Source organism: Rhinoraja longicauda, chromosome 9, assembly GCF_053455715.1.
Source record: "Rhinoraja longicauda isolate Sanriku21f chromosome 9, sRhiLon1.1, whole genome shotgun sequence".
Lineage (NCBI taxonomy): Eukaryota > Metazoa > Chordata > Chondrichthyes > Rajiformes > Arhynchobatidae > Rhinoraja > Rhinoraja longicauda.
In genome coordinates this window covers 3,353,420-3,372,984 of record NC_135961.1, presented here as the reverse complement: position 1 = coordinate 3,372,984, position 19,565 = coordinate 3,353,420, and the positions used below count along the sequence as shown (strand labels likewise).

General features: G+C 43.5%; 1 protein-coding gene across 4 annotated transcripts in view; it reads left to right on the top strand.

Moving 5' to 3' along the window:
• arid1b (AT-rich interactive domain 1B) overlaps positions 1-19,565 on the top strand; it is a 462,315-nt gene that overhangs the window by 370,033 nt on the left and 72,717 nt on the right. The window lies entirely within an intron of this gene.

Genomic DNA, 19,565 nt, shown 5'->3' with positions numbered 1-19,565 from the left:
GCCTTACAGCGTCAGAGACCCGGGTACGATTCTGGCTACGGGTGCTGTCTGTACGGAGTTTGTACGCTCTCCCTCTGACTGCGTGGGTTTTTTCTGAGAACTTCGATTTCCTCCCACACTTCAAAGACGTACAGGTGCACCAGTCATTGAAAGTAAGCATGCAGGTGCAGCAGGCAGTGAAGAAAGCAAATTGTATGTTAGCATTCATAGCAAGAGGATTTGAGTATAGGAGCAGGGAGGTTCTACTGCAGTTGTACAGGGCCTTGGTGAGACCGCACCTGGAGTATTGTGTACAATTTTGGTCTCCTAATCTGAGGAAAGACATTCTAGCCTTAGAGGGAGTACAGAGAAGGTTCACCAGATTGATCCCTGGGATGGCAGGACTTTCATATAAAGAAAGACTGGATAGACTAGGCTTATACTCGCTGGAATTTAAAAGACTGAGGGGGGATCTTATAGAAACATATTAAATTCTTAAGGGGTTGGAGAGGCAAGATGCGGGAAGATTGTTCCCGATGTTGGGGAAGTCCAGAACCAGGGGTCACAGCTTAAGGATAAGGGGGAAGTCTTTTAGGACCGAGATGAGAAAACATTTCTTCACACAGAGAGTGGTGAGTCTGTGGAATTCTCTGCTATATTTAGGAGGGAGTTAGATGTGGCCCTTGTGGCTAAAGGGATCAGGGGGTATGGAGAGAAGGCAGGTACAGGTTACTGAGCTGGATGATCAGCCATGATCATATTGAATGGTGGTGCAGGCTCGAAGGGCCGAATGGCCTACTCTTGCTCCTATTTTCTATGTTTGTAGGTTAATTGGCTTGGTAAATGTAAAAATTGTCACTGGTACAAGATAGTGTTAATGTGCGGGAATCGCTGGTCGGTGCGGACTCGATGGGCTGAAGGGCCTGTTTCCGTGCCGTCTCTCTCAACTAAACTAAATTATAATTTTATATACGTGCGTTGGTTCTTGGGTTTATGATGAGATCGGCCTGATTATAACAAAATCTTCTAGGTTTGCTTGTTTGTTTGACAAAGCAACAGATCTTATTAAAACACAGTGGGGTGTTACAGACACATCTGGTTTAAAACATCTAGAATGGTACTGATGTTGCCTTCTGAACCAAGAACCAATATCTTGGGGCATCTTGATCAGCATGGACAAGCTGCATTGAAGGGCCTGTTTCTGTGCTTTATGACTCTGTGACTCCAGTTAAACTATACTGAGGCAATATGGTATTTGTAATTATCAATATGGTAAACATCACGTACCCTGTAAGGTAGCTTCCCCCACTACCCCTCCCCCCCACCCCCACCCCCTCCACGTTAGAGGCAGGAAACATGTTCCCAATGTTGGGGGAGTCCAGAACCAGGGGCCACAGTTTAAGAATAAGGGGTAGGCCATTTAGAACGTAGATGAGGAAACACTTTTTCAGTCAGAGAGTTGTGAATCTGTGGAATTCTCTGCCTCAGAAGGCAGTGGAGGCCAATTCTCTGAATGCATTCAAGAGAGAGCTAGATAGAGCTCTTAAGGATAGTGGAGTCAGGGGGTATGGGGAGAAGGCAGGAACAGGGTACTGATTGAGAATGATCAGCCATGATCACATTGAATGGTGGTGCTGGCTCGAAGGGCCGAATGGCCTACTCCTGCACCTATTGTCTATTGTCTAAAATAAATTCTGAAGTTGATATCATATAATTCTCTCAATAATGTCAGAGTTCTGAGTATTTGAATGCCAAAAATGATACGAATTGTTTTAAGCAATGGCAGATTATCTAATGTCCCAACTAAAAACATCAAGCCATTGGACAATGATATTCCTGCTGAGATGCCAGAGATTAGCTGTGAAGAGCTTCGACCGTGAACCCATACTCTCCTCATCCACATGTGGGAATGGAAAGATACTCTGTAATCATGACCGTTTTCAAGAAAGGAGACGACAGGAAATATAAAGGAGCCTCCCTGGAACCTGTTGCAAGGAATATAATTACTGCCAAAGTTCTCCTCAACCACCACCTCCCAGCTGTTCCCTCATAATCATAAACATACTTTATTAGCCAAATATATTTTGCAACATACGAGGGATCCCTCAACCGCTGCATGAATGCTACAGCGTGGAAACAGGCCCAGCAGCCCAACTCACCCCTGTCAACCGAGGTGCCTTCCTGAGCAGAACCTATTAGCCTGGATTTGGCCCATCTTTCCAATCCAGAAACCTATCTAAAGGTCTTTTAAACATCGTATTAAACCCATCTCTACGCCACCCATTCCTTCTCTCCTGAGATGCTGCCTGACCTGCTGAGTTACTCCAGCATTTTGTGAAATAAATACCTTCGATTTGTACCAGCATCTGCAGTTATTTTCTTACTCTACCATTTACACACACCCACCACCCTCTGTTTAAAATAAAACTTGCCCCGTAGGTCCCCTTTAAATTTTTTCCCCCTCACTATTAATCTATGCTCTCTGCTTTTAGCTTCCCTTAGCTTGGGGAAAACACTGATTACTCACCTTACCTATGCTCTACATGATTTGATAGATTTCTCTAATGTAACTCCTCAACCTCCTTCATTCCGGGGGAAAAAAACAGGCCCATCTATTCTCTCCTTGCAACTCATGCCCTTCAGTCCCAGCAACATCCTAATGAACGTTTCCTGCACCTTCTCTCACATAATTATATCCTTCTTGTAGTACCGTGACCAGTACTGCACACAATATTCCATAGAAACATAGACAATAGGTGCAGGAGGAGGCCATTCGGCCCTTCGAGTCAGCACCGCCATTCATTGTGATCATGGCTGATCATCCACAATCAGTAACCCGTGCCTGCCTTCTCCCCATATCCCTTCATTCCATTAGCCCCTAGAGCTCTATCTAACCCTCTTTTAAATCCATCCAGTGAACTGGCCTCCACTGCCTTCTGTGGCAGAGATTCACAACTCTCTGGGTGAAAAAGTTTTTTCTCACCTCAGTTTTAAATGGCCTGCATTTTATTCTTAGACTGTGGCCTCTGGTTCTGTACTTCCCCCAACATTGGGAACATTTTTCCTGAATCTAGCTTGCCCAGTCCTTTCATAATTTTATACGTCTCTATAAGATCCCCTCTCATCCTTCTAAACTCCAGTGAATACAAGCCCAATCCTTCCAATCTTTCCTCATTTGACAGTCCTGCCATCCCGGGGATTAACCTTGTGAACCTACGCTGCACTGCCTCAATAGCAAGGATGTCCTTCCTCAAATTAGGAGACCGAAACTGCTCACAATACTCCAGATGTGGTCTCACCAGGGCCCGGTACAACTGCAGAAGGACCTCTTTACTCCTATACTCAATTCCCCAGGTGCGGTCTCACTAACGTCTCGTATGGCTGTATTAGGATGTCCCAACTCCTGTACTGTATGCCCTATCTGATTAAGGCAAGTGTGCCATTCAGCACCTTGTCGCATGTGTTAGCAGTAAACTAGAAGTCCTGAGGATAGTCTAACCTATGCCAATGCACTCCTCAGGGAAATATATGTGAGACATATCCACAATCAGGCAACGTATTATAAAACAAAATGCCCTTTCAGGAAGGAGGTATGAGAACTGTGCAGGAAGATACTCCACATGCTGGTTTACTCAGCGGGTCAGGCAGCATTTCAGTAGAAAGGAAATCGGTGACGTTTCGTGTTGAGACCCATCTTCAGACTGGAGAAGGGTCACGACCCAAAACGTCACCATAGTTTAGTTTAGTTTAGAGGCCCTTCGGCCCACCAAGTCCGCACAGACCAGCGATCCTCACGCACTAACAAGACCATATACACACTAGGGACGATTTTGCATTTATACCAAGCCAATTAACCTACAAACCTGTGTGTCTTTGGAGTGTGGGAGGAAACCGAAGATCTCGGAGAAAACCCACTCAGGTCACGGGGAGAACGTACAAACTCAGTACAGGCCGCACCCGTAGTCGGGATTGAACACGGGTCCCTGGCGCTGTAAGTCAGCAACTCTACCGCTACGCCACCATGCCACCTATTCCTTTCCTCCAGAGATGCTGCCAAAAGTTACTCACAACATTTTATGTCTATCTTCGAGGTATGAGAACTGTCTGGCATAATGTCAACACAGTTATGTCATTCAGATGGCCTCCAGAGCTGGAGAACTCCCATAAGAAAGTGTTACAACGCAATATCTTTAAGTGCCCTCAAGTTTATTCCAGGGTGTGGCTGTGTACCAACGCAAACTGCATCATTCAGTCGACTCAGTTTTGGACTTCTCACACTTGTAAATTTAAAGGAGTTGCATTTTAAATTTATAACTTACTTTCTCTGTCTAAGTCAAGATGAAAAACGAGTTGGAGGTCTATTTTTATGCCTCCTTAATTATGTAATAAAGAAACAAAGTTTTACACGAATGAAAATCTATTGAGGTGAGGACATTTTCAGGCTGTTCTCCTTTCATTATTTTGTGTAATTGTGATTCACAAAGAATAATCAAATAAAAATAAATGAGGGATAGCACATTTCAAAGCCTTGCTGAACGCACCTTGCTCGTGCTAATGTGTTCAGATACTGCTTATCACAGTAGTCCCTTCAAGTATGAACTTGAGGGATTCAGTTTCCAAGGAGAATTATTAGCTTCCTTGGAGTGCATCATAAATCCATTGCTACAGCTTGTCATGTATCCAAGTGCTCTGCCTGGATTTAACCTTCTGCATTGTTTATAAATGATTATTAACCATGTTAGGATCATATCCACAAGGCATTTTACGAGGAATATTTATTATGTGGCGCAGCGGTAGAGTTGCTACCTTACAGCGCCAGAGACCCGGGTTCGATCCTGACTACGGGTGCTGTCTGTATGGAGTTTGTACGTTCTCCCCGTGACTTGGGGGTTTTATCCGGGTGCTCCAGTTTCCTCCCACACTCCAAAGACGAACAGGTTTGTAGGCTAATTAGCTTCAGTAAAATTGTAAATGGTCCCATGTGTGTGTGTAGGAAGCGTAAGTGTGCGGGGATCGCTGGTCGGTGCGGACTCAGTAGGCCAAAGGGCCTGTTTCCGCGCTGTATCTCTAAACTAAATTAAACTAAATGTAAGAACTCTAATGCCAAACATCATCTTTTGGCATCTTCTTAACCCAGGCAGCTACTGAGGTGCAGATCAAAATCATAATGGATGAGATTTCAATGACAGGTCACATTAATGACAGTTGTTCACAAAGTTATTTTTTGGCTTAGAATAGATGCAAATTTTCAATAAATGATTCACCCTGTTATTTAGTTTAGTTTAAAGATAGAGTGCGGAAACAAGCCCTTTTGGCCCACCGGGTCCGCGCCGACCAGCGATCCCCGCACATTAACACTATCCTACACCCATCAGGGACAATTTTACATTTTTACCAAGCCAATTAACCGATCTCAGGGAAAACCCACGCAGGTCATGGGGAGAACGTACAAACTCCGTGCAGACAGCACCCGTAGTCGGGATGGAACCCGGGTCTCCAGCGCTGCATTCGCTGTAAGGCAGCAACTCTACCGCTGCGCCACCGTGCCGCCTTATTTGCTCGGCATAAAGGCATTATGGGAATTTGAAATGTGCTACGGTGGATAAATGTGAAGTTATCCAACTCAGAAGAGGCGAAAATAGGTGGTGTATTATAGGAAGCCTTATGTATAAAGATATTTAGATGTTCTTGTTCATTAGTCACAAGTGCTGCAGATCGGAAGGCAAATGGTATCTTGGATTTCACAGCAAGACGATCTGCAGATGAGAAAGTATGCCATTGTAATTATACACGGTCTTGGTAAGACTATATCTGGAGTACTGTGTGTCTATTCACTTCAGGGACTATCACAGATAGTAAATAAATACCAGCATCGTCAATAATATGTACATCCCATCAATAAAAAACATAAAATGCTGTCCTAAGGAACTCCTGCAACAGTGCCCCAGGGCAAAGATGATTTATATCCATTAACCACAATGATTCAAGCCAATGTGGAAGTTTACGCTATGATTTTATTCATCAAATCTCATTCATGGCACTCACAATTAAATGCATTTTTACTGTTATGAGTAAGAGAGTCATGCAGCACAATATAATGCCCTTCAGGCCACTGAGTCTGCACCGGCCATGAAGTTACCATTCACATGAATCCTGCATAGGCATCATTTTATTCTCCCACATTCCCATTAATTCCCCAGACTCCACCACTCAACTACACACTAGGGACAATTTATAGTCCAGAGTGTGTCAGGGAGTGGTAGTGTCAGGGTGGAGATTATGGTGAATTTGGAGAATAAAATGGGATCAGTGCAGGATTGGGCTTGGGGTGTGAGAGGCAACCACATGGTCACAGAGAGAATACAGAGTAAACTCAATGCAGACATTGTTGGGGGTCAGAATTAAACCCTGCTTGTTGGAGCTCTGAAGTAGCAGCTCTACTAGCTGCCTTACTGTGCTGCCCTCAGTCACTCAACGGCAGTAACTGATCCTCACCCTTGGTATAGCACCTCTGTCCAGACTTCAGCCATGATCACATTGAATGGCGGTGCTGGCTCGAAGGGCCGAATGGCCTCCTCCTGCACCTATTGTCTATTGACTTAGACAAAGGCTGCAATGAGGTCTGGAGCTCAAACCTTGTGGTGGAATGGAATCTGAGTTTCAGTTTAGTTTGGAGATACAGCGCGGAAACAGGCCCTTTCGGCCCACCGGGTCTGCGCCGACCAGCGATCCTCGCACATTAACACTATCCTATACCCACTAGGGACAATTTTTACATTTACCAAGCCAATTAACCTGCATACCCGTACGTCTTTGGAGTGTGGGAGGAAACCGAAGATCTCGGAGAAAACCCACGCAGGTCACGGGGAGAACGTACAAACTCCATACAGACGGCACCCGTAGTCGGGATGGAACCCGAGTCTCCGGCGCTACATTCGCTGCAAGGCAGCAACTCTACCGCTGCGCTACTGTGCCGCCCTCAGTGTTGCTTGACAACACCTTCTGTGACAACGTCACCACTTCTCTGTTGACTGAGGGTGCATTTAATTGGGAGTTTTAACTTCAGTGGACAAGCTTATCTGAAAGGTTGTAAATGGTTAGAATATGTTCGGGAAACTTCGAGAATGGCATATGCTAGAACCAACAAAGCTTGTTAACAATATAATATTCATTTATTGTCGTTGCAACAAGTGCAACGAAATTAAAAAATAGCCATCCTGACGGTGCGTAAAAAACATATATGCAATAAATGCAAAACAAATAAATACCAATATATTAAATACAAAAGTTTTAACAGTGTGACCTATTGCAGAAAGTAGTGTTCAGTTCTCGTATAGCCCTGGGGTAAAAACTGTTCTTGAGTCTGTTTGTTCGGGATTTGATCGACCTGAAACGTCGACCAGAGGGCAGAAGAACAAACAGACGTTGGCCGGGGTGGGATGGGTCTTTTATTATTTTTCCTGCTCTACTGAGGCAGCGCAGGCTGAACAGGTGCTCCAGGGAGGGCAGTGAGCTGCCGATGATCTTCTGGGCCGTCGTGATGACCCTCTGAAGGGCCTTCCTGTCCTTTTCTGAGCAGCTGGCATACCATGTGGTTATACAGTATGCCAACACACTCTCGATGGAGCAGCGATAGAAGGACATCATGAGCTTCTCCTGCAGGTTGGTCTTCCTGAGGATCCTCAGGAAGTGGAGTCTCTGCTGTGCCTTCTTCACTGTGGTAATGGTGTTGGTAGACCAGGTAAGATCCTCTGCGATGGGCGTACCCAGGAACCTGAAAGCGGGTACCCTTTCCACACAGACCCCATAGATGTAGAGTGGGTCGTGTTCTGCACTGGTTTTCCTGTAGTCTATTATAAGTTCCTTTGTTTTGGAGGAGTTCAGGACAAGATTGTTCACTGAACACCATGCTGCCAGCCTTTGGATTTCATCCCTGTAGGCTGTCTCATCTCCTCCTGAGATGAGTCCAACCACAGTCGTGTCATCCGCGAACTTGATGATGGTGTTGGTGGGATGGGTGGGGGCGCAGTCGTGAGTGTAGAGGGAGTAAAGGATGGGGCTCAACACACAGCCCTGTGGTGAGCCGGTGCTCAGTGCAATGGTGGAGGAGAGGTGAGGGCCTATTTTGACGGTCTGGGGGCGGTTGGTCAGGAAGTCCTTGATCCATTGGCAGATGGTTTGGGAAAATCCAAGGTCAGAAAGTTTGGTAACCAGTCTGCTCGGGCTGACTGTGTTAAGGCAGAGCTGAAGTCTAGGAAGAGCATCCTCACATAGCTCCCCTGGTGTTCAAGGTGGGTCAGTGCAGTGTGAAGAGCAGTGGCGATGGCATCCCCTGTAGACCTATTTGCTCTGTAGGCAAACTGGTATGGGTCAAAGGTGGGTGGGAGGCTGGCTTTGATGTGCTGCAGGACCAGCCTCTCGAAGCACTTTGTGATGACCGGTGTGAGAGCTACCGGACGGTAGTCGTTAAGGCCGCTGATGACAGACTTTTTCGGTAGTGGGATGATTGTGGCGGACTTCAGGCAGGGGGGGATAGTGGATTTTAAAAGGGACAGGTTGAAGATTTTTGTGAAGACCTCAGATAATTGGTCTGCACATTCCTTCAGCACTCTTCCCGTCACACCATCGGGTTCCTAACTTGTTCAAGTTCTAGCTTGTTCTAGATTTAGTGATGAGAATTGGAGCATATATTTTTAACTTCCCAATGGTGTGTACACACTTATCTATTAGCTATTTTATTATGAGCAACGCAAAATGGGGAAATGCCTACTGAGATTCTACCTCCAGGTTAGGCTGACTCCACGTAGTGAACTAGCAACTCTACTCATCAACTAGAATTTAGGATCACTGAACTGTTTTGTGTCCTGCCAAGTTAAAAGTAAGGAATGACAGGGGAGGTAAAGAATCACATAAAATCAAAAGACAAAACATGCATAAGTCTAAATGACTTGATCAAATACAAACTCCTACAAAATATGACTTAAAGGATGATAAGAGCTCCAGAAAGGGAATATGGAAATAATTTTGTTTTATGGTTTACGGCCAAAGGTGCCTTCGACTTGCGATATTTCGACTTTGCGATGGTGCAAACGGCAGCAACCCCTAGCGAGCCGCAGATCGCTTCCGGCCACGTGATCACGTGTACTAAATGCATTTCGACATACGATATTTTCGGTTCTCGATGGGCTTCTCGGAACGGAACCTCATCATAAATTGAGGAGCAACAGTATGTTCAAGAGCAGTATCCTATGTTATTATTTTTATCAACTGAATAGCCTGCTAAGTTACTTCAGAGGGCTTTTGATAGTCAACTGCAAAGTTGTAGAACTGGAATTACTTCCAGTCATTTGGTTTGTTTACACCGAGCACTCAACAAGCACCAGAGGTGTATAATCTGCTTTTAGAAATCAGTTTAGTTTAGATTAGAGATACAACACGGAAACAGGGCCTTCGGCCTACCGAGTCCACACCGACCAGCGATCTCCGCACATTAACACCATCCTACACACACTGGGGACAATTTACATTTATACCAAGCCAATTTACCTACATACCTGTACGTCTTAGGAGTGTGGGAGGAAACTGAAGATCTCAAAGAAAACCCACACAGGTCACGGGGAGAACATACAAATGCCATACAGACAGCACCCGTAGTCGGGATTGAACCCGGGTCTCCGGCGCTGCATTCACTGTAAGGCAGCAACACTACCGCTGTGCCACCCAAACTCCCAGTTAAATTGGGAATATTGGCCTGGATGCCAAAACTGTTCCTCTTAGATTATTTCTCCATGTCATAGAGTATCTTTGTAATTAAGTGGCAAAGATGATGTGACATTCGTTTCAAATCAGAAACAGCATTCATTGCAATACAGTAGTTCCTTGCTAATTGACCGCAACATCAGTCTAAATTACACAATTCCATATTTTGTTCCTCAACTTTCTAGTTTGTTGATTCACTGATCAACAAATGAACCGAGTCAACATTAAATAATTTAGTATGTGGGAAGGAACTGCAGAACATAGAATCATAGAAACATAGAAAATAGGTGCAGGAGTAGGCCATTCGGCCCTTCGAGCCTGCACCGCCATTCAATATGATCATGGCTGATCATTCAGCTCAGTAGCCTGTACCTGCCTTCTCTCCATACCCCCTGATCCCTTTAGCAAAAAGGGCCACATCTAACTCCCTCTTAAATATAGCCAATGAACTGGCCTCAACTACCTTCTGTGGCAGAGAATTCCACAGACTCACCACTCTCTGTGTGAAGAAATGTTTTCTCATCTCGGTCCTAAAAGACTTCCCCCTTATCCTTAAGCTGTGACCCCTGGTTCTGGACTCCCCCAACATCGGGAACAATCTTCCCGCATCTAGCCTCTCCAACCCCTTAAGAATTTTATATGTTTCTATAAGATCCCCCCTCAGTCTTCTAAATTCCAGCAAGTACAAGCCCAGTCTATCTAGTCTTTCCTCATATGTAAGTCCCGCCATCCCAGGGATCAATCTGGTGAACCTTCTCTGTACTCCCTCTAAGGCAAGAACGTCTTTCCTCAGGTTAGGAGACCAAAACTGCACACAATACTCCAGGTGCGGTCTCACCAAGGCCCTGTACAACTGCAGCAGAACCTCCCTACTCCTAAACTCAAATCCTCTTGCTATGAAAAAGCTGGCAAAAACTGAAAATAGATACAAAAAGTTGGAGTAACTCAGCGGGACAGACAGCATCTCTGGAGAAAAAGACTAGGCGACCTTACGGGTCAAGACCCTTCTTCGGACCCATTTAGATAAAAAATAATTTAGAATCACATTTATTTCAATTTTCTGGTTTCATTAAAGTGAAAGCGAGATCAGATTTCTGGTTAGAAAACATAGAAAATAGGTGCAGAAGAAGGCCATTTGGCCCTTCTAGCCAACACCGCTGTAGTGGTTCGTGTACGGTTTCCAATTTGATCCCCGTGCGACCTCAGTCAGCTGTGGCAAAGTAAAAAAATTCCTTTCTTTTCAAATCTTTTTATTAAGTTTCAAAAAATGATAAGCATAACAGTGATATTGATACATAGGGATCAGGATTACATTAACAACAAATGTAACCTAAATATAAGTCCAGTTTCAAAATGCATATAGGGTATAGCCCTCCCAGTCTCTATGTAATTATAGATAAAAGGTTAAAAGAGAACTTATATATATTTTTAAAAAAGATAAAAAGAAAAAAGAACAAAAGAAAAATTTACCCCCCTAAACTAAAATAAGCAAACAAAAAAAACCAGAATCTGGGCTGCAAAAAGAATTTCAACAGTTTAGACCCCTGTTTGTCGTTAAATCTGTTCCACCAAATAAAGGTAAAAAAATTATTATAACTACTGGAGAGGGAGCAACTTATATTGTGTGAAAATATTGAATAAAGCTTCCACAATGTTTCCACAATGTTTCTTCCTTGTCACACTGTGACTTTTTAAAAGATTAGCACAATCCAGAGGCTGCTGCCATTGTACATTGAGATCTGTACGAGGGTTTTGTGGTGTTATGTGTCGCTGATGAACGCAAGTGGCTGAGGTACACTGTTGGTGGTGAAGGGATGATTTTTGTTGCTTCAAGTATGACATTAATGCAAGTGAACCAACAGTGCTGACGTGGGTATTGCTGCAGTTGATTATCTGGCCCAGCAGTCGTTTCAGTTTAACCCAACATGTGAGGGAAGCTAACGGCCGTGCCGTTTGTGGGGAGAGTAGGAAGCTTGTCGAGATGACAAAATTACCACTCACTTGTATCGTACAGGAAATGCTATGCAGCAGGCTGCACATCACTCAGCCCTTGCTTGTTAGTTCCGTTAAAATAAACTGAAAATAGCCCTGACAACCGCTCAGAGTTTGGCAATGACTTTCAATTTACGAAGTCGATGCTTAAAAAGCAACATGCCCATGACTTTTTCTCCAAGCAGTTGAGCATCTTCCAAATCTAATGGACTCAGGCGACACGAGAAATGTATGAACGTTGAATCTATTTATTGAATATTCTTCTCAACTTATTTTCCTTGTAAGGTTCAAAGCGTTTCGTAAAGTCTTCCAAAGATCTTTGGACTGGATCTGTTTGTTGGCAGTTACAGGTTTTTAAATAGTGATAAAGCATATGTTTCAGTACTTGTGTCAGAAAAAAAGGATGGTGTTATGGACCAATGAGGGGGAAAAACTAACCATACAGAAAAAAGTGAACATTTATACAGTGACATGTATATAAGCTGATCTTGTTTGGATTATTTTATGAATTATTGCATTGGAATAAACAAACTCTGAAGAAGAGACCTGACCCGAAACATCACCCATCCATGTTCCCCAGAGATGCTGCCTCACCCACTGAGTTACTACAGCACATTTGTGTCTTTTTTTTAAAAATGAACAGTTAATAATGTTATTTCACAGTAGGCTTGATCAAGAGACTTGGGCAAACCAGAGTGATGGATTTCCTGATACTTGTCAGAAAATTGAAAGCTGTCTTTCAAATCTTAAAAAGCTGAATAATGTGCCACTCTATCTGAAGAAGGGTCTCGACCCGAAACGTCACCCAATCCTTCTCTCCAGAGATGCTGCCTGACCCACTGAGTTATTCATCAGCCCAATAAAGGCTTCAAAAATCTGGTAGGGGACCAAGTTATCAAATTTTAAATGTACCCTTTACAATTACTCTTTTCATTGAGAAACAAGGAAGAAATTAATTCAGGATTCAGCTTTATTTCATGTTCATCATTTATTCGTGAAATGGATATAATTTCCTATATTAATAACCTATTTGCAGAAGGCAGTGGAGGCCAATTCTCTGAATGCATTCAAGAGAGAGCTAGATAGAGCTCTTAAGGATAGCGGAGTCAGGAGGTATGGGGAGAAGGCAGGAACGGGCTACTGATTGAGAATGATCAGCCATGATCACATTGAATGGCGGTGCTGGCTCGAAGGGCCGAATGGCCTACTCCTGCACCTATTGTCTATTGTCTATTAATGGTTGATAGATCATGCGTGGTAGATTTTGTGCATGTGAAATGGACTTGTTAATTGAATAAAAGGTAACACTTCAATATATGTAGGAAAGAACTGCAGATGCTGGTTTAAATCGAAGGTAGACACAAAATGCTGGAGTAACTCAGTGGGTTAGGCAGCATCTCTGGAGAGAAGGAATGGGTGATGTTTTGGATCGAGACCCGCTGAGTTACTCCAGCATTTTGTGTCTAACTTCATATATATTCTCCATCTATAGGAAAGGTGAGGTAAGTTGCTGGTGGCTGATAAAGTCAGCATATTTTGGCTGAGAGTTTCAGATCATTGGGAATTAAGAGAGGATTTTGACTTCCAGGAACAGCATGTCGTTTCCCCCCCTCCTTAACCCACTTCCCATTCACTCTCTTCCAGGTGTGGAATTCCTGGTTTCTATTTCATGTACCCAAGTGAACTACTAACATTTGTCCAATCAAAGAGAGCAAGAACTGAACGATTGTCAACTCTGGCAGTTAAATTGATGTGTCAGTTGAGAACCAAGCTCATATAATCAGGCAGTGAAGAAAGCGAATGGTATGTTGGCATTCATAGCGAGGGGATTTGAGTATAGGAGCAGGGAGGTTCTGCTGCAGTTGTACAGGGCATTGGTGAGACCACACCTGGAGTATTGCTTACAGTTGTGGTCTCCTAATCTGAGGAAAGACATTCTTGCCATAGAGGGAGTACAGAGAAGGTTCACCAGATTGATTCCTGAGATGGCAGGACTTTCATATGAAGAAAGACTGGATAGACTCGGCTTGTACTCGCTGGAATTTAGAAGACTGAGGGGGGATCTTATAGAAACTTACAAAATTCTTAAGGGGTTGGACAGGCTAGATGCAGGAAGATTGTTCCCGATGTTGGGGAAGTCCAGAACAAGGGGTCACAGTTTAAGGATAAGGGGAAGTCTTTTAGGACCGAGATGAGAACGTTTTTTTTCACACAGAGTGGTGAATCTGTGGAATTCTCTGCCACAGAAGGTAGTTGAGGCTAGTTCATTGGCTATATTTAAGAGGGAGTTAGATGTGGCCCTTGTGGCTAAAGAGATCAAGGGGTATGGAGAGAAGGCAGGTACGGGATACTGAGTTGGATGATCAGCCATGATCATATTGAATGGCGGTGCAGGCTCGAAGGGCCGAATGGCCTACTGCTGCACTTATTTTCTATGTTTCTATGTCTATAATCAAATCTTTTTTTCTCCCAGTTGACCAACATGATTTAGCTTCACGAAATGGGTAAGAAGGAAATGCAGATGCTTGTTTAAACCGAAGATAGGCACAAAAAGCTGGAGTAACTCAGCGGGTCAGACAGCAACTCTGGAGAAAAGGAATATGTGACATTTCGGGTCGAGACCCTTCTTCAGATGTGAAGAAGGGCCTCGACCCAAAACGTCACCTATTCCTTTTCTCCAGAGATGCGGTCTGACCCGCTGAGTTACTCCAGCTTTTTGTGCCTAGCTTCACGTTTAGAAGAACTGTTCGTCCTTTTATTGATTCTTTATTTACTTGCTAATTCTTCCATACCGGAGATGACCCTGATGGATGTTTGAACTTCGCAGTTTCCTCTTGAGAGCAGTATATAATACTGGCAGAGTTGCTTTCATTTTTGCAAACAAAATTGCCACGGTCAGTGAGAATAGACATTTATTGCACAAATCCACCTGTCTTTGTAGAGAAATGTGTAAAACGTCACAACATTTTTCTAAGATAATTTTTCATTTTTATCTTAGATTTTACCAATGCAAATGGAGATGTATTTTTAATAGTTGATTTCATAGGCTGTGTTTAAATTAGCATAGAGTGTAGGAAAAAAACTGCAGATGCTGGTTTAAATCGAGGTAGACACAAAAAGCTGGAGTAACTCAGCGGGTCAGGCAGCATCCCGGGAGAGAAGGAATGGGTGACGTTTCGGGTCGAGACCCTTCTTCAGACTGAAGAGGATGTTACTGAACTCTCGTCGGGGAGAGGAGGAGAACCTCTTCAAAGTAGACATACCTTGAGGAGAATTTGCAGTGGAGCAGCAAAATGTGTAGGAATAAAATGCAGATGCTGGTTTAAATCGAAGGTAGAATGGAGTAATTCAGCGAGTCAGGCAGCATCTCGGGAGAGAAGGAATCGGTGACGTTTCGGGTTGAGACCCTTAATTACATCGTTTTTAAAGGGAGAAGGCATGAAGAAATCACAGCAGCATTATGTCAGCATAACCATAGGGAAGAAAAGATGTTTACCAGTACCACGTGCAAGTCTTTAATAGTGGTCTAGTTTCGAAAAACATATAAGATTATTGAGGGGTTGGACACGTTAGAGGCAGAAACATGTTCCCAATGTTGGGGGAGTCCAGAACAAGGGGCCACAGTTTAAGAATAAGGGGTAGGCCATTTAGAACTGAGATGAGGAAAAACTTTTTCAGTCAGAGAGTTGTAAATCTGTGGAATTCACTGCCTCAGAAGGCAGTGGAGGCCAATTCTCTGAATGCATTCAAGAGAGAGTTAGATAGAGCTCTTAAGGATAGCGGAGTCAGGGGGTATGGGGAGAAGGCAGGAACGGGGTACTGATTGAGAATGATCAGCCATGATCACATTGAATGGTGGTGCTGGCTCGAAGGGCCGAATGGCCTACTCCTGCACCTATTGTCTATTGAGTTGGGTGACTTCAAAATCGCGCATATTGGTTAAGAGGTTTAAGTTGTCCTCAACTTAACTGTTGAGGTTCATTGTCCTCAACAGATGTGCATGGAAAAGATCTGGCCCATCAGTAAGATTAACATATGTGCTTTTTGTCCCATTGCTGTTCCTTCTATTTTGTTTCTGCGGGAGATCTTGCTGGAGGCAATACGGAGGCCACATTCTAATATCCTGCATGGATACAGAATATTTCGGGGAATACTGGATATCCTGACAGAATTCTGAGCTGATTTTTCTTTTGCTTCAAAAACAAACAGCCCCTCTTGCCGCATTTATTAATAGTCAAGCATGTTTTAGTGTCATATGTCCCAAATTGGAACAATGAATTCCTTACTCGCAACAGCACAACGGAATATTTAAACGTTGTACCCATAGTAAAGATACAACCCATAACAAACAACAACAAAAATGTTCAGTGCATGTGTGTGTATACATATATACCGAAGATAGACACAAAAAGCTGGAGTAACTCAACATGCTTGACTATTATTAAGTGCAGCAAGAGACCCTTCTTCAGACTCGACCCGAAATGTCACCTCTTCCTTTTCTCCAGTGATGCTGTCTGACCCATGGAATTACAATAGTAGGCCATTCGGCCCCATCAAGCCAGCACCGACCGCCATTCAATGTGATCATGGCTGATCATTTAGCCATGATCTAAAGGGACTAAAGGGCTAAAGGGATCAGGGGGTATGGAGAGAAGGCAGGTACGGGATACTGAGTTGGATGATCAGCCATGATCATATTGAATGGCGGTGCAGGCTCGAAGGGCCGAATGGCCTACTCCTGCACCTATTTTCTATGTTTCTATTCTCAATCAGTACCCCGTTCCTGCCTTCTCCCCATACCCCCTGACTCCGCTATCCTTAAGAGCTCTATCTAGCTCTCTCTTGAATGCATTACTCCAGCTTTTTGTGTTTATCTTCGGTTTAAACCAGCAACTGCAGTTCCTTCTTTCACATCCTAAACATATATATATATATATATATATATATATATATATATATATATATATATATATGTGTGTGTGTGTGTGTGTCTATATATGTATCAAATATACAAATAAACAATAATAGTGCAAAGTCAAAAGTAATGTCCCCAGATCTGTGTAGTTCAAAGCCTATTTGGAGATTGTGGTGTTTAATAGCCTGAAGATTGTAGGAAAGAAGCTGCTCCTGAACCTGGATGTAACAGTTTTCAGGCGCCGTTATCTTCTTCCCAATAGCTAGAGTGAAATGAAAGGGTAGTGTGGAATTACAATATTTAAAGTAATCTTGGGACCGGAAATCAAACTTCCAACTGCCTGCGTGGCTTACGAATGTGCAGATGATGCTAATTATATCGGCCCTCAGTAGAGCAGTTTGTTATACAGTGCATTCAGAAAGTATTCAGACCCCCTCACTTTTTCCACATTTTGTTATGTTACAGCCTTATTTTAAAATGGATTAAATTCTTTTTTTTTATCGTCAATCTACACACAATACCCCATAATAAAAAAAGCAAAAACAGGTGTTTAGAAATTTTTGCAAAGTAATTAAAAAGAAATAACTGAAATATCACATTTACATAAAGGGCCTGTCCCACTGAGGCAATTTTAAGGCGACTGCCGGCGACCAATGCAGGAGGGGTTTGGGCCCAACGAGTCCACTTGGTCTAGCTTGTTCTATATCCCTCTACATCACCGTCTATATCTCTCGTTTCCCTTTCCCCCGCTCTCGGTGTAAAGAAGGGTCTCGACCCGAAATGTCACCTATTCCTTTTCTCCAGAGATGCTGTCTGACCTGTTGAGTTAATTCAGCTTTTTGTGCCTCCACTAGCATCTGCATTCTCTTCCTGCACAATGTTTCTTCAAAATTTTGTTTTATCTGGTATCCGCCTGAATTAACAATAACTGTTTTATACACATTTAAAGCCGAATGGTGTTTCCAGTACAAGAATATTTCCGTTCAGTTTGAATTGATTAGCACAGACACCAGTTTAATTTGTTGAGCAGGACCTGGCTGGATTGTGGGGTTTCATGTAATTTATTTGGATCCCTGTATTCATTACCAGAGGTGACATTTATTTATTGTAATGCAGCTGTGGAAATTGGTGAATCCTGGGTGCTCCCGGGTTTGTGAATTGGTGCACTCGGGTTAGGTGATGAGCAAGCATAGCCAGAATCCCAAAGGAAGGGAAAATAAACCTAATGCACAATCCATTCACAGATTAGCTGCCATAAAATGGCTCCTATTTATAAACACATTTTAAGTCATAATTAATTGTAATTGCAGCAGCCAGAGAGCAACGTTGTGGGAAATGAGTTGGCAAACTGAGCGGGTATTAATTTGCCAAAACTGTGAACATCCCTACTGGTAAGGGGGATTGTGCCAACGATGCTTCCAATTGCTGTCATAATTTGCATCATGCATTGTGTGTACACACAGGTTGTTTTCAACTGGAAGTGAAATACTTGGCGTGCCATCTCTTTATCAAAACATTTCATTGAACTTGTCAATTTGCCTTTATTCAAGGCACTTAAAAGCACAAACCTTTGAACGTTCTTGATTAGTGCAGGTGCCAGGGGTTACGGGGAGAAGGCAGGAGAATGGGGTGAGGAGGGAGAGATAGATCAGCAGATAGGCTGGGGCGGTGGCACAGCGGTAGAGTTGCTGCCTTACAGCGAATGCAGCGCCAGAGACTCAAGTTCGATCCTGACTACGGGCGCCGTCTGTACGGAGTTTGTACGTTCTCCCCGTGACCTGCGTGGGTTTTCTCCGAGATCTTCGGTTTCCTCCCACACTCCAAAGACGTACAGGTTTGTAGGTTAATTGACTGGGTAAATGTTTAAAAAAATTGTCCCTAGTGTGTGTAGGATAGTGTTAAAGTGCGGGGATCGCTGGTCGGCGCGGACTCGGTGGGCCGATGGGCCTGTTTCCGCGCTGTATCTCTAAATCGAAATCGAAATCTAAAAAATCAGCCATGATTGACTGGTGGAATAGACTAGATGGGCCAAATGGCCTAATTCTGCTCCTATCACTTATGATCTTATGAAGCTTAAAAGTTTGTCGAAATAAAGCTCGAGTTATTTCAGGTATTAATTCCTAAATACTTTATTCTCCCATTTACCTGTCATTACTGCTAAGTCTCAGTCCATGAGAGGATCCTTGCTGATGTGAATCATTCCATTGTGAATTAGTTTTTTAAAATGATATGTTACTGTGCCCAAGATAAAATAGTTTAGTTTAGAGATACAGCGCGGAAACAGGCCCTTTCGGCACACCAGGTCCGCGCCGACCAGCGATCCCTGCACATTAACACTATCCTATACCCACTAGGGACAATTTTCACATTTACCAAGCCAATTAACCTACAAACCTGTACGTCTTTGGAGTGTGGGAGGAAACTGAAGATCTCGGAGAAAACCCACGCAGGTCACGGGGAGAACGTACAAACTTCGTACAGACAGCATCCGTAGTTGGGATGGAACCCGGGTCTCCGGCGCTGCATTCGCTGTAAGGCAGCAACTCTACCGCTGCGCCACCGTGCCACCCACGGAAAATAGTTCTATTTCCTGCCAGTTACACAATATACTGAACCACAGTGCCACCTCTAGACTAGCTCATACATGGTCACTTTTAAAATCCTCTTTTAAACAAATGTTTAACACCTTATTCTGCACACCAAGGTTTATCCTGTCCAACAATAAAATGTTGTGCAAAATTCCAAAAGGAGAAGCCTTTAGTTCGAAGTAAATCTGAAATGTCCTCCACAGTCGAATGGGCTTTCATTTAATAGGTTTCCTATGAATTGCCTTCTGATCGCTTCAAGCTTTCTTTTTTTTTAATGTAGTTGTTCTGCACAGAAGCTTATTGTCTTTCATCCAAGAGCATGATTTGCCTTG